Below are 12,188 nucleotides of genomic sequence, written 5' to 3'. Positions count from 1 at the left end.
TCCCCCGCGAGTGGGGACAGACTCGAGCTGTTGGGGAGGGCCAGGCCTGTGGGACCCCGGGGGCCTGAAGGAGAGGGTCGCCGGGGGGTGCAGGAAGCAAATTGGCTGCCCGGGGTGCAGGAGGGCCAGGTTGTGTGGGCTGTTCAGGAAACGTATCTGAACGGTAAAGGGTCCCCAGGGCGAGAGGAATTCCAAGAGGGGCACAGGACCCGCAGGCGCAGACGGCGGCGGAGGTGGTAACCTGCAAGCTACCTCGCTGGCATCAGTAGTCTCCAGTGCCAAGAGTAATGCAGGAGGGTATAAGGGTTTGGGGAGCAGAAGAGCGCTGTGAACCTGACCTTTGGAAGCCATTGCCGGAGGGCAGGCACTGGCCTGCAGGATCCTCTCTGCTACCTCAAGTCTGAGCATCCTCGAAGCAGTGTCTGCCTTGGGCAGCTGAAAACTCAGGTAAGAAAGGTCAGTTTTGTTCTCAGCTGGAGTTGATGTGTTTGGAAGCACTGGAGAATGGACTCCTAACAGCACTCTACTCTCAGGTTGACCAACCCGGGGAGCACCCCAACACACACACACACACACACACACACACACACACACACACACACACACACACGCAGCTGCTGTAGTAGTCAGTCACCTCTTTCAAGTCTAGACTGGCTGTGGAACTGTTTGAGTGGCAGAGGGAAGGGAGGGTAGGGTAGCCCCAGGGCTAAAGTTGCAGGGAAGAAGTCATCCCCTCTACCTGTCTGCTGGTGTGCCTCCGTGCAACAACTGACTGTAGTGCAGTCTGCATTGGTGGCCTCACATCCTCCAGAAAAGAGAAGTGGGTAGTATTGCATTATCAGTGCCTTATCTTGTAGTCTTGTGGGTCACGTGAGGGTGGCAGTCAGTAGTGACTTGGGCACGAGCCTGACCTGCGCCTGCCACACGGTTTTGTCACGGTTGATTATGCTATGGGCCCAAAGCCAAGGGATGGGTAGAAGAGCAGAGAGCAACTGGTGAGGTCTTCTTCTCTGAATGCAACGAGAGGAGGGTGTACCAGCGGCTGCTACCCCCTCTTTGGCCCAGGCCTGACCTCACTCTGTGGAAGGACCGTGGCAAATAGGAGGCTGTGATATCCTACTGAGGCCCTTTCATACCTCCCACCCAGTCTTTCTTGGCACAGCCTAGAGGTGGAAACTACATGGGCCAGGGTCAGTGTCTACATTTGGTTTCTTGTTGACACAGGAACCCACCAGCTCCTTCCTGGTCCATAGTGGGCTTAGCTGGCAGTTTATAGCCTCTTTCTTTCCCACCCCTGTCAAGAGTTCTTGCATCTCTGCTCCACCAATGGGGATTGATCCAGAGTTCCCTTAGCTGGGAATGTCTGCCCCAGCCTACCTTGTGCCTGTGAGTCAAGTGACTCCCATACCCCCGTTCTGAACCAGACTGGGTGGAGAGGAGAGGGTTCTCCTGTGGTGGTGGCTAGGACTGGCCAAGGAGCTGGTTTGCCGGCTCAGGCAAGCCCAACCTGTCTGTCAGCTTCCTCCCGTGCCTGTCACGATTGCTGTCTAACATTCTGACACTGGAAGTTTAGCTGCTGTGTCCATGGTGCCAGGAGCTCCTGGTGTGACCAGACTGGCTTCAGTGGAGAGAATTCTGCTCTTGGCATGTATAGCAAACATCTTCACACCTACTTTAGAGCGACTTTCCTGAACTTTTGGATGAACAGGAGAACCACCTGAGCTTACTTACAGTACCTATCGTTTAGTGTGAATGGAAATCAAATAGTGACCTTTTAGAGTATGGCTTCTTTGGCTCAGCATCATTATTTCAAAACTCACTCATGTTGTTACATGTATCATTATTTCATTCCCTGTCATTGCTCCATCTTTAGATCCATGTACCTGGTGATGGGTAGGTTTCAGACTTAGTATTACAGATACAGCATCTTTGTATGATTGTGTTAGTCTTTATGTGGATATATGCTTTGATTTCTGCGAGGTAAATTTTTTAGGACTGGAATGTTTGCATTATATTGTAGGTGAACATTTACTTAATCTTTAAGGGACTTCTAGACATCACATAGTCCCATTAATAGCTATCATATTTTCATTTCCACAAACCAGTTAAATTTCATTTAAAATGTCTTTTTGTTTGTTTGTTTGTTTTTCGAGACAGGATTTCTCTGTGTCACTCTGGAGACCAGGCTGGCCTTGAACTCACAGAGATCCGCTTGCCTCTGCCTCCTGAGTGCTGGTATTAAAGGCGTTCGCCACCAATGCCCGGCTTAAAATGTTTTTTTTTTTTAACAAGTGAGAAAATAATATTAAAAATAAATAGCTGGCCATGGTGGTATATACCTGTAGCCCCAGCTACTTGGGATGTTGAAGCAAGAAACTTACTTTCGCCAAGAAGCTAAAAGCCAGCCTTAGCAACACAGCAGGACCCTAGCTCAGCAAACAAACAGCAACCTCCCCTCATCCCCAAAGAAAACCCCAAACCTGCCAGACAGGCTGCTTTTCAAAGTGGTTGAGCAATTTTATAAACCCACCATACATTGTATGGTGGTGTCTTTAGACGTCTAGGAGGTCTATGGTGTATCTGATATGGCTGTAATTAGTGTTCCCTTAGTGACTAATGTTGGCATCGCTTCATTAACTCATTTGGTGGGTATCTATTCATATTAGCTATCTGTTGTTCAGTGGGGTTTTTTTTGTTTTAAAGAATTATATTCAGAATATAAATGTTTTATCAGATGCATAATTTGCAGATAGTTTCTTATAGTTTGTGGCATGAATTTTAGTCATCTTTCTCCCCTTCTTCCTTTATTATCCTCTTTGCTTTTTTTTTTTTTTTTTTTTTGGTTTTTCAAGACAGGGTTTCTCTGTGGCTTTGGAGGCTGTCCTGGAACTAGCTCTTGTAGACCAGGCTGGTCTCGAACTCACAGAGATCCGCCTTCCTCTGCCTCCCGAGTGCTGGGATTAAAGGTGTGCGCCACCACCGCCTGGCCCCTCTTTGCTTTTTTAAAAAAATTATTTTTATTTTATATTTGGTGGCATTTAGCGTGCATATCTGTGTGAGTGTGTCAGATCTGGAACTGGAACTAAAGACAGTTGTGAGCTGCCATGTGGGTGCTGGGAATTGAACCTAGGTCCTCTGGAGAGCCGCCACTGCTCTTAACTGCTGAGCCATCTCTTCAGCCCCTTGCTGTTGTTTTAATTTAATTTTATTTATATTTGTTTAGTTAATGTGTATATGTTCATATGTGTGGAACCCAGAGAAAAACCCTTGGGAGTCAGTGTTCTCTTCCTATGATGTGGGTCCCTGAATCTAACTCAAGTGGTCAGGCTTGGCAACAAGTGCCTTTACCCAGTGAGCAATCTTGGTAGACTTTTTTCTTTTTGTAATCTTTAGACAGAATCTTATGTATTCCAGACTTCAAACTCCCCCTGTAGCTGAGGATGACCTTGAACCAATCTGGTGCACATAAGATAAAGACAACTGTCTAGATTAGGTTATCTTTTGCCACCTGTAGGATCCAGAACTTGAACTCAGATTGGCTTTCAGTTTTCCGTCCTGCCTCAGTGCTGAAACTCCCGATGGGTACTACACATGGTGACCATTGATGGAGCCTGAATCTTGAAACCTCGCAAAACTGACTTAGTTGTAACAGCTTTTAGCTTTTTTGGAGGGTCTACTTTCTTGGTAGTCTCCATGTTATCAGCTAGCAAAGACAGTTTTGTTTTTCCTTTCTGACCCCTGTGCTTGTAGTCTGTTTCCTTTTCTTTGGGGTCATAATGGCTGTGTCATGTGGTATGGAAGAGTAGATACCTCAGTGCTGATCCCTGAGGAAAACATTAAGTATTTCACTGTTGAACATGTTGTTAATTGTAGGTTATATTTTTTATGTACAAAAATGCATCAGTTTGAAAACTTCCCATGTGGGCCTATTGGGGAGAGTTTTAATCAGAATGATTGTTGGGTTTTCTGTTTTGATTTGTTAATGTGAATTGCATATGTAAAGAATACACACACACACACACACACACACACACACACACACACACACACACGCACACGTTTTCTACGTGTAAGTAAATTGCTAAGGTTTTTGTTTACTGTGGGTTTTTGTTGTGGTTGTTTTTGAGGTTGGGCATCTACAACCCAGAATGGCCTTGAACTTGCTGTGTAGCTCCAGCTGCCTCAGTTTTCCTAGTGCTGGGGTTACAGGTATGTACTACCACACCTGGCTTGTTAAGATCTTTTGTAGAGTCAGGCATAGTGTTGCATGCTGGTAACCCCAGCACTCAGGAGTTCGAGGCAAGAGGACTAGGGTAGCCTGGGCTGTGTATGGAGTAACACTCTATGTTCAAAAAGGACTTATGAATCTATGTTTACAGATGGCTTTTTTTTTTTTTTTTGTATGACTGTAGCATTCATAGTATGCCTCTTTTACTTATTATAGTTTACCTTCAAGTGATATTAGTATAAGAACCTTAAATGATTTGCTTTCACTTATCCCTCTTATGAAACAGTTGTTACAAACCCCATACTATGTTGATACTGGTTTGTTTAAACACTCGATTTATCTTTTAAAGTCTTTTGAATAATAATGAAAAAACACTCTAATTACTCATGCTGATGAGAGCAGGCACTTTCCTGGTGTGTGCCAGTACTGTTCCCTTCTTATTCTTTGAGTGGTCCTTTCTCTGTCAGTGCCTCCACATGCGAGAGAGCAGTGCTCAATGGATCCTCGAGGGGGCCTTTGGCACAGCTATCTGGGGCTGTCTCCTTTCTGGCACTCTCTCAATTGTAAGCATCTAAATGTTTCCTGGTGTCTATGCTCCAGCTTCTCAACTTAAGGTGTTTTAGCTCTCATTTTGATCAGGATTGCAGCCCATTATTTTCTTTCTTTTTAGATTTTACTTATCTTTATGTACATTGCATGAGTGTTGTGGCTGCATGTATTATGTATACCACATATGTGACTGGTGCCCATCAGAAGTCAGAAGGAGGCATCTGATCCCCTGGAACTGGAATTACAGACAGTTGTAAACTGCTGTGTGGATGCTGGGAACCTGACCCAGGTCCTCTGTAAGAGCACCAAGTGCTCTTAATGGCCAAGCCATCTGTAGCTCATCCCCCTTTTGCAAAAGAATTTTATTGTCATACCTTTTTTACCCCCTTGAGACAGGGCTTTATTGTGTATTCCTAGTTGGTTTGATATTTACTCTCTAGACCAGGCTGACCTTGAATTTAGAGAAATCCATGAGATCCATTTGCCCCTGCCTCCCAAGTGCTGGGATTAAAGGTGTGCATCACTATGCTTGACTTTTATGTATTTATTTTTAAGCTCATTTGACACATTCAATTATGTAAAGAAAAATGTATGCAACTGCATAAAAAGAGCCACATTGTCATATTACTAAATACAGAGCAGTGGTTAAAATAGAGAACTGTAGAGTGGGCTTCAGGATTTAATGATAAAACACCCTGTACAGAAAGGTTTCAGGCTTCTAACCAAACTGAATCTCCAGTATTGTAGTGCTTTAAATAAAAATGGTCCCCATAGACCCATTGGGAAGTGGCACTATTAGGAGGCATGGCTTTGATGGAGGAAGTGTGTCACTGGGGGTGGGCTTCAAGGTCTCAGAATCTCAAGCCAGGTCTGGTGCTTCTCTCTCTCTTCCTGCTGTCTTCTGATCTGGATGTGGAACTATCCTTCTGCAGCACCATGTCTGCCTGCGCTCTGCCTTGCTCTCTCCAGGATGATAATGGACTAAACCTCTGAACAGTAAGCCAGCTCCAATTAAATGTTTCCCTTCAGTTGCAGTGGTCATGGTGTCTCTTCACAGCAATAAAACTCTAACTGAGGGCTGGAGAGATGGCTCAGAGGTTAAGATCACTGACTGCTCTTCCAGAGGTCCTGAGTTCAATTCCCAGCAACCACATGGTGGCTCACAACCATCTGTTATGAAATCTGGTGCCCTCTTCTGATGTGCAGATATACATGGAAGCAGAATGTTGTATACATAATAAATAAAATTAAAAAAACTCTAACTGAGACGAGTGTTAAACTTTCAAACTTCATTCATTTCTTTCCTTCCTTCCTTCCTTTCTTTCTTTCTTTCTTTCTTTCTTTCTTTCTTTCTTTCTTTCTTTCTTTCTTTTTTGAGACAGTTTCTCTGTGTAGCTTTGGAGCTTGTTCTGGCATTCACTCTGTAGACTAGGCTGGTCTCCAACTAATAGAGATCTGCCTGCCTCTGCCTCCTGAGTGCTGGGATTAAAGGCGTCGGCCACCACCACCCAGTGAGATTGAGACTCTTTATACAGGGTTAGGTCCTTGCACTTTTGAATCCATCTCCCTAGCCCACTGTATGTTTTGTTTTGTTTTTTTTTTAAGACAGGGTTTCTCGGTGTAGCTTTGGAGCCTATCCTGGCACTCGAACTCACAGAGATCCGCCTGCCTCTGCCTCTGGAGTGCTGGGATTAAAGGCGTGCGCCATGAACACCCGGCCCGCTGTATGCTTTCTTATCTGTGATATTAAAGTGACACATGAACACACACACACACACACACACACACACACACACACACACACTCACACTCACACTCTCACACTCACAGGCTATGGCCCTTGTGTGGAGGTCAGAGGATAGCTTGTTTAGGTTGGTGCTTCTTCCACTCCGTGTTTGCTGGGGTCAAACTGAGGCTCAATCTTAGGTGACCCTGCTGGGAGACTGGCATGAGTCTTAACAGTTGAGCCCCCTCTACATCCCAGTTGTTTTTGAAACTTTGCTACCCTGGTTTAAAAACAAAAACTCCTGTTCTTATTTTGTGGATATACTTTATCAATTTGAGCATTTTACTGAGTTATTTATCTGAAGGTTTGATCAGCAGAGCCTGTTTTGTTTTCTTTTCTCTGTTGCTTTTGTGTGTGTGTGTGTGTGCTTTTTGTTTTCTCCCAAGCCAGAGGCTTTCCTTTGTTACTTGGTAAATTTTTGTTGTCTGCTTCTAATCAAGGAAGACATTTGTGGGGACTATGGTGCTGGGTGTTGAGGGTGGCTGGTTGACAGTTTTCTATGGTGACTTGGATAGGCCATTTATTGGAAGCCTTTAGTTTGGGTGTCTTTACATCTTTCTTGTCCTGGTCAGAGTCCAGAAGACATCACTTGTCTTTTGCCAGCATGGAGGCCCCAGGTTTCTAGAGCAGGTAGAGAAGGGAGCTGTCATCTTGGCATTTACTGTGTGTTCTGCTTGTTTGAAATGTTGCAGTCCCTGTTGTCAGTAATGCCTCCTGGGATACTGTACAGAGACCTAGTGTATTTCTCTATGGAGAGAGAAGGGCCTCTGCAGGTTAGTGGAGGGCCAGTCACCTGGTGACTTGTGTTGGGAAGGTAGACAAAGCGGTATTGTTTTCCTTCTAACGCATCACCTCTTGGTATCCACTCCTGATGACTCCATCTATGCTTTGGACCAGGCATATCCCTTGTCCATTCAAAATCTCATTTTGCTTGTGACCAAACAGGCAGAATACAGTGGGATGCTTCTACCCCCAGACTCTCCTAGGGCCTCCAGCCTGCAGTGATTCCCATGTTCCAGATGCTGGGGCTTTGGTCTGAAGGGTGTGGACAGTGCACATTGCACTGTCAGTGTTCTGCAGTGCACAGTTCTGGTGCATCTTTGCTACTGTTCCTTTCCTTACGCCGCTGCAAGGGCCCAACAATAGGCCTCTTCAGCTCTGGGCTATTGCTGTTGGAGTGGGGGTGGGCAAAGCAAGAGCCAGAAGTAGGCAGGGTGGCCAGCTGGGTGGCCCTGCCCAGCCCTGGAAAAGCTCTGGCAATGGCTGACTCTAGTGGCTGACTGCATTGTCTTTTGACCCCCCTCTTTTCCCTGGAGACAGTGCTGGGCCTTGGTGCCAAGAGGGTGACTGGACAGGACACTGGGTGAGAGGTCTGAAGTCCTGATGCAACAGTGTATGTCACACATGGACAGGAAACCTGAATAGCTGTAGGGATTTGTCCCTGGTCACACATTGTTAGTTAGGGTATTGACAGGAAGATAGTAGAGATCAAGGAGCATGATAGGACTCTAGGTGACCTGTGGATAGCAGGGTTGATGTGCTTCTCTTTAGCTGGTGGAGCACAAGTCATTACTTCATAATCAAGACCAACAGGCGGGGTGTTTAGTGCAGGCTGAGGATGCAGATCCTGCACACCCCCTGGAGGTTGGAGTAGGTTCACCATGGGAGGGCTTCCATGACCAATGATTCTATTTTATTCTCTCCCCCTTACACTCTGCCCTCCCCTCCCTTTCCCCCTCCCCTCCCCTCCACACCAATAAGGCTGAGATCCTGATAGATTCAGGCCTCCATCTGGACAACCCATGTAGCATTTTGAACCCAGATGTTTCCCTGCAGTCCAGTAAGAAGGCCTTGTAAAGACTGGTTCAGACTCTGCTCTGACTGAGTTGTCCTTGGTTCTGAGATGTCTATGGAGCAACAAAGTAGTTTAGTGAATGGGGCAAAAGTATTGAAATGATCGACAGCCCCTCTTTCCATGAGGGAGTTGTCTTCTCTGGATTGAAAACAGTGAGGAGAAATAAGGCCTGGTGGTACACATGGTTAATTGTCACAGAGGCCAAAGTCTTAGAAGCCTGCACAAATGACTATCTCAGTAGAATAATATACCAACCAAAAGAGTTACACAAATGATAACTCTTTAAGGACTGAAATATGATGCATTTTTATATGTTTGCATGTTTTGCCTGCTCGTATATCTGTGCACAATACATCACATGAGTGCAGTGCCCACAGAAACCAGAAGAGGGCATCAGGTCCCCTGGAACTGGAGTTACAGGCAATTGTAAGCACCATGTAGGTATTGGGAATTGAACCGGAGGTCCTTTGGAAGAGCAGCTGTACTTTTAAGCACTGAGCCATTCATCCAGCCCCATGATGGATAATTTTTTAAAATATTTTTGCTTCTTCCACATGTTTTTGTTCTCTTATTTATGTGAAATTCCTTCAACAAAACAACAAGGGAGCTTAGTAGAAGCAGCCATTTGGGGATTAAAAAAAATGGGGACTTAGAGAAATGTTAGCATTTGACTATAGGAGTTCATCTTGACTGGAAGAGACTGGGTATCACAAAGGAGAGCTCTTCAGTGTGTGATCCCCTTGGTGTAGGTGAGAGGAGTGCGGAGGAGGTTGAAGGGTGGGTTCTGGCCTGGGGTGGTTTGTGCTATTTGCCATTGGGATGCTGGCAGGTATTGGAGTAGGCAACCCTAGCAGGAGTTAGCATGAGTGGAGCACTTTGTTGGGATCAGGGCATCATCCTGCTGCAACTACTGTGTAAAGTCTGATGTAGGAGTTGAGAGCTGCAGGATGGCAGTAGGACCTAGGAATGAGGAAATGACCCCCAGGGAATTAACTCTTCTTAGAAAAGAAGGAAGGGTGAGGTTTAAAGTTTTTAGGAATAGCAGTTAAGAAGGAGAATAATAGAAGCTGATAGGGATGGAGAGTTATTTTCCTCTGGGGTGTGGCTACTGGTAGGTCGCCCATACTCCAGTGGATGGCTCAGACCCATGAGCATATGGGCAGCACTAACTGGACTCAGTGGGTTATAAAAAATAAAATAAAATAACTGAAATAAAAGAAATACAAAGGCTCAGAGAATGAATGACACTCAAAAAGGATATAGTAATTATAAAGACAACCTACCTTAAAAGTTAGGAATGCTATTTACATTCTAATACTTTAAATATTAATTTAAATATCTAATGCTTTAAAATATTCTCTTGTTCTCTAGACATTATTTCATTAATTGGATTTCAAGTAAAATATTCTTTAAAAATATAAGAAGGAAGATGAGTCGCGCGGTGGTGGCGCATGTCTTTAATCCCACCACTTGGGGAGACAGAGGCAGACAGATTTCTGTGAGTTCCAGGACAGTCAGAGCTACAGAGAGAAACCCTGGCTTTGGGGGTGGGGAGGCAGGAGAGAAGGAAGAGATTTCAGGCTGGCCTTGGTCTGTAGGCCCAATATCCGTAGGGAAAATAGCTCAGCCTGGCCCAACCGCAGGACCTCAGCTAGCCAGCTCCTTGGGAGTGAGTGGGCCCCTTGTCCCTGGAGATGGAGAGGGTGTGGACAGCCATGGTGTGTGTCTGAATCACTCCCTTCTCTTCCTTGGCCTTTGGCCAGCTGCCTCCTCAGACCAGTGATGTCATACCACGCTGACCTGAAAGTGTGGGGTTGTCTGGTACAGTCCCCTCTGGGATGAGGTCTTGAGGGGAACCAGCCTGGCTTTGGTCCAGAACCTTGGGCCCTGCATACATAGAGGTGAGTTGAGCAGATCTGACTTGGTGGGGTTCATATGGGAGGTGAGAGAATCCCGTGGCTGTGGCTGGAGAGGAGCTGTGGCCTCCATTTCTTTCCTAGTATGTTATTGCTCCCGTGCTTACTGGAGAGGAAGAAGGGGAAGGGGGAAGCTTGGTTGTTGGTTTGGCATATATTCCCAAGAATATGGTAGATTGTTTTGGCAGGGGAAGAGGGTAGGGGGAACAAAATCCTCTTGGTAGGAAGTTGCTTGTCATGTCTACTCTGTGAATTTGGGATTTCACTGGCTCTGTTGGTGAGGCAGGGAAGGTGGGTGGGCTCCTTTTAGTTATGAGGTATGGAGAGATAAAGGGGGAGAGAGAAGTACAGTGAGGGTATGTATGTGGACTGGGTTCCCAGATCTCAGAGGTAGTTTGGGTTCTATGGATTGTTTTGAGTAAGACCTTCATTCGGCCTGCCTGGGCAAAAAGGGATGAGCAAGGCATAGTCAGCTTTGCTTTCTCATCAGCCTGCTGATTTTGGATTCTTGTAGCTGTTCCCCAGTCTAGTTTCTACCATTGTCGTGATAAGATACCAAGGGAACTTCCAGGTAGACTAGAACCCCAGGGCCTGGCAGAGTCCTCGCCCTACTGTGGCTGCTCCAAGATGGGCTGTGTGAGGAAGAAGCCTGCTGGGAACTCAGGGAGTGCCCTCCTAGGATATCTTTCCTTTGCCAAGGGACTGGTGCAGGGATATCTACACAGCTCTCTTCAATGCCCCATCCCAGGGAGTGGGGGAATGCCCTGAACTCAGCTGAGCTCTAAATACCTGTTTGGAAGGAGTCAGAGGATGCCTCAGATTCCATAGGAATGAGGGCATGCACATGCGTGGTGTGTGTGTGTGTGTGTGTGTGTGTGTGTGTGTGTGTGTGTGTGTGTGTTACCTTGGCTCCCTGAGGGTGGAGGGAGGGAAAAGCCTCTGCACTGGCACTTCCTGCTAGCTGGCAATAATCTTACCCCAGGGTTCAGAGAAACAACCTTTCCCAGCATGTGTTGGAGTGACTTCTCCAGCAGTCTGGGCACTCCAATGCTGAAGTCACAAGAGTCTGGCCCCAGTGCACTGGTCTGTTTAGCATGTCCAGGCCCAGTGCTGTCTTCAGAGCTAAGGGCAACGGGATGGCCCTGGTCTGGGCAGAGTGTCTGGGTCTGTCGGCCTTCTGGGGGTGGGGTGGGGGTGGGGTGCGGGTGTGAGGACGACAACAGATAGATAGACTGATGGGCAGTTGGTCGGGGATGTGGCTTCCAAGACTGGGTGAGGAGTGGGTTCGGGGGTTTAGAACTTATAGGCCTGCCCAGCAGGTGGGTTCCAAGCATTCTTGGAGTAGAGTAGACTTGGGGGTTGATGGTGGAGGAAGATGTTTGAAATTGGTAGGAAGGGCTTGGTGAAGTAAGAGATAGGCTTCTGTGGCTTCTTTAAGTGACTCCCATATTATTAAGTATTAGAGTGTTTGGATCTCCGAGGTCCTAATTGGTGGTGTCCTCATGTGCAGAGGAGCAATGGCTCTGAAGTCAGAGACAGTGGAGCCTGTTCTCTGGTTTCCTAAGGGTCGTGGCTGCCACTGCTTGCTGGTTAGCTGCTTGAGAGGTGACTCTACAAAGAGACGAATAGAAACTGGGGGAGGAGGCTGTGGGGAGGGGATACCCGCAGGCCCAGCCGGAGCAGCGGCTGTGATAACCTGCTGGTTGTAGACCTGGGCCTTTGGAGTTCATGCAGGTGCCAGGATTGGATCCTTTCCATCCAGCCGAGGCGCTTTAGCAGCCCCTCCCCTCCTGGAGGATGCTCGAGTGCTCGAGGCCCGCCCCCCCCTCCCCCGACGCAGGGGAGTGACGCTGC

At 46.8% G+C, this 12,188-nt stretch overlaps 1 protein-coding gene across 8 annotated transcripts in view; it reads left to right on the top strand.

Moving 5' to 3' along the window:
• Positions 1–246: 246 nt before the first annotated feature.
• Positions 247–12,188, top strand: part of Tnk2 (tyrosine kinase non receptor 2) — a 36,906-nt gene continuing 24,964 nt past the window's right edge. For 4 of the 8 annotated variants that reach the window (XM_027412848.2, XM_027412847.2, XM_027412845.2 and 1 more), the window contains exon 1: positions 247–447. The gene's annotated coding sequence lies outside the window, so the exon portion shown is untranslated. Of the gene's footprint in view, positions 457–10,190; positions 10,320–12,188 lie in introns of those variants that run through there. The other 4 variants (XM_035444628.1, XM_027412839.2, XM_035444629.1 and 1 more) reach the window with 3 other exon arrangements.

Source organism: Cricetulus griseus, chromosome 4 (assembly GCF_003668045.3).
Source record: "Cricetulus griseus strain 17A/GY chromosome 4, alternate assembly CriGri-PICRH-1.0, whole genome shotgun sequence".
Lineage (NCBI taxonomy): Eukaryota > Metazoa > Chordata > Mammalia > Rodentia > Cricetidae > Cricetulus > Cricetulus griseus.
Note: the sequence above shows the minus strand (reverse complement) of the source record. Positions and strands in the feature narration are given on the sequence as shown.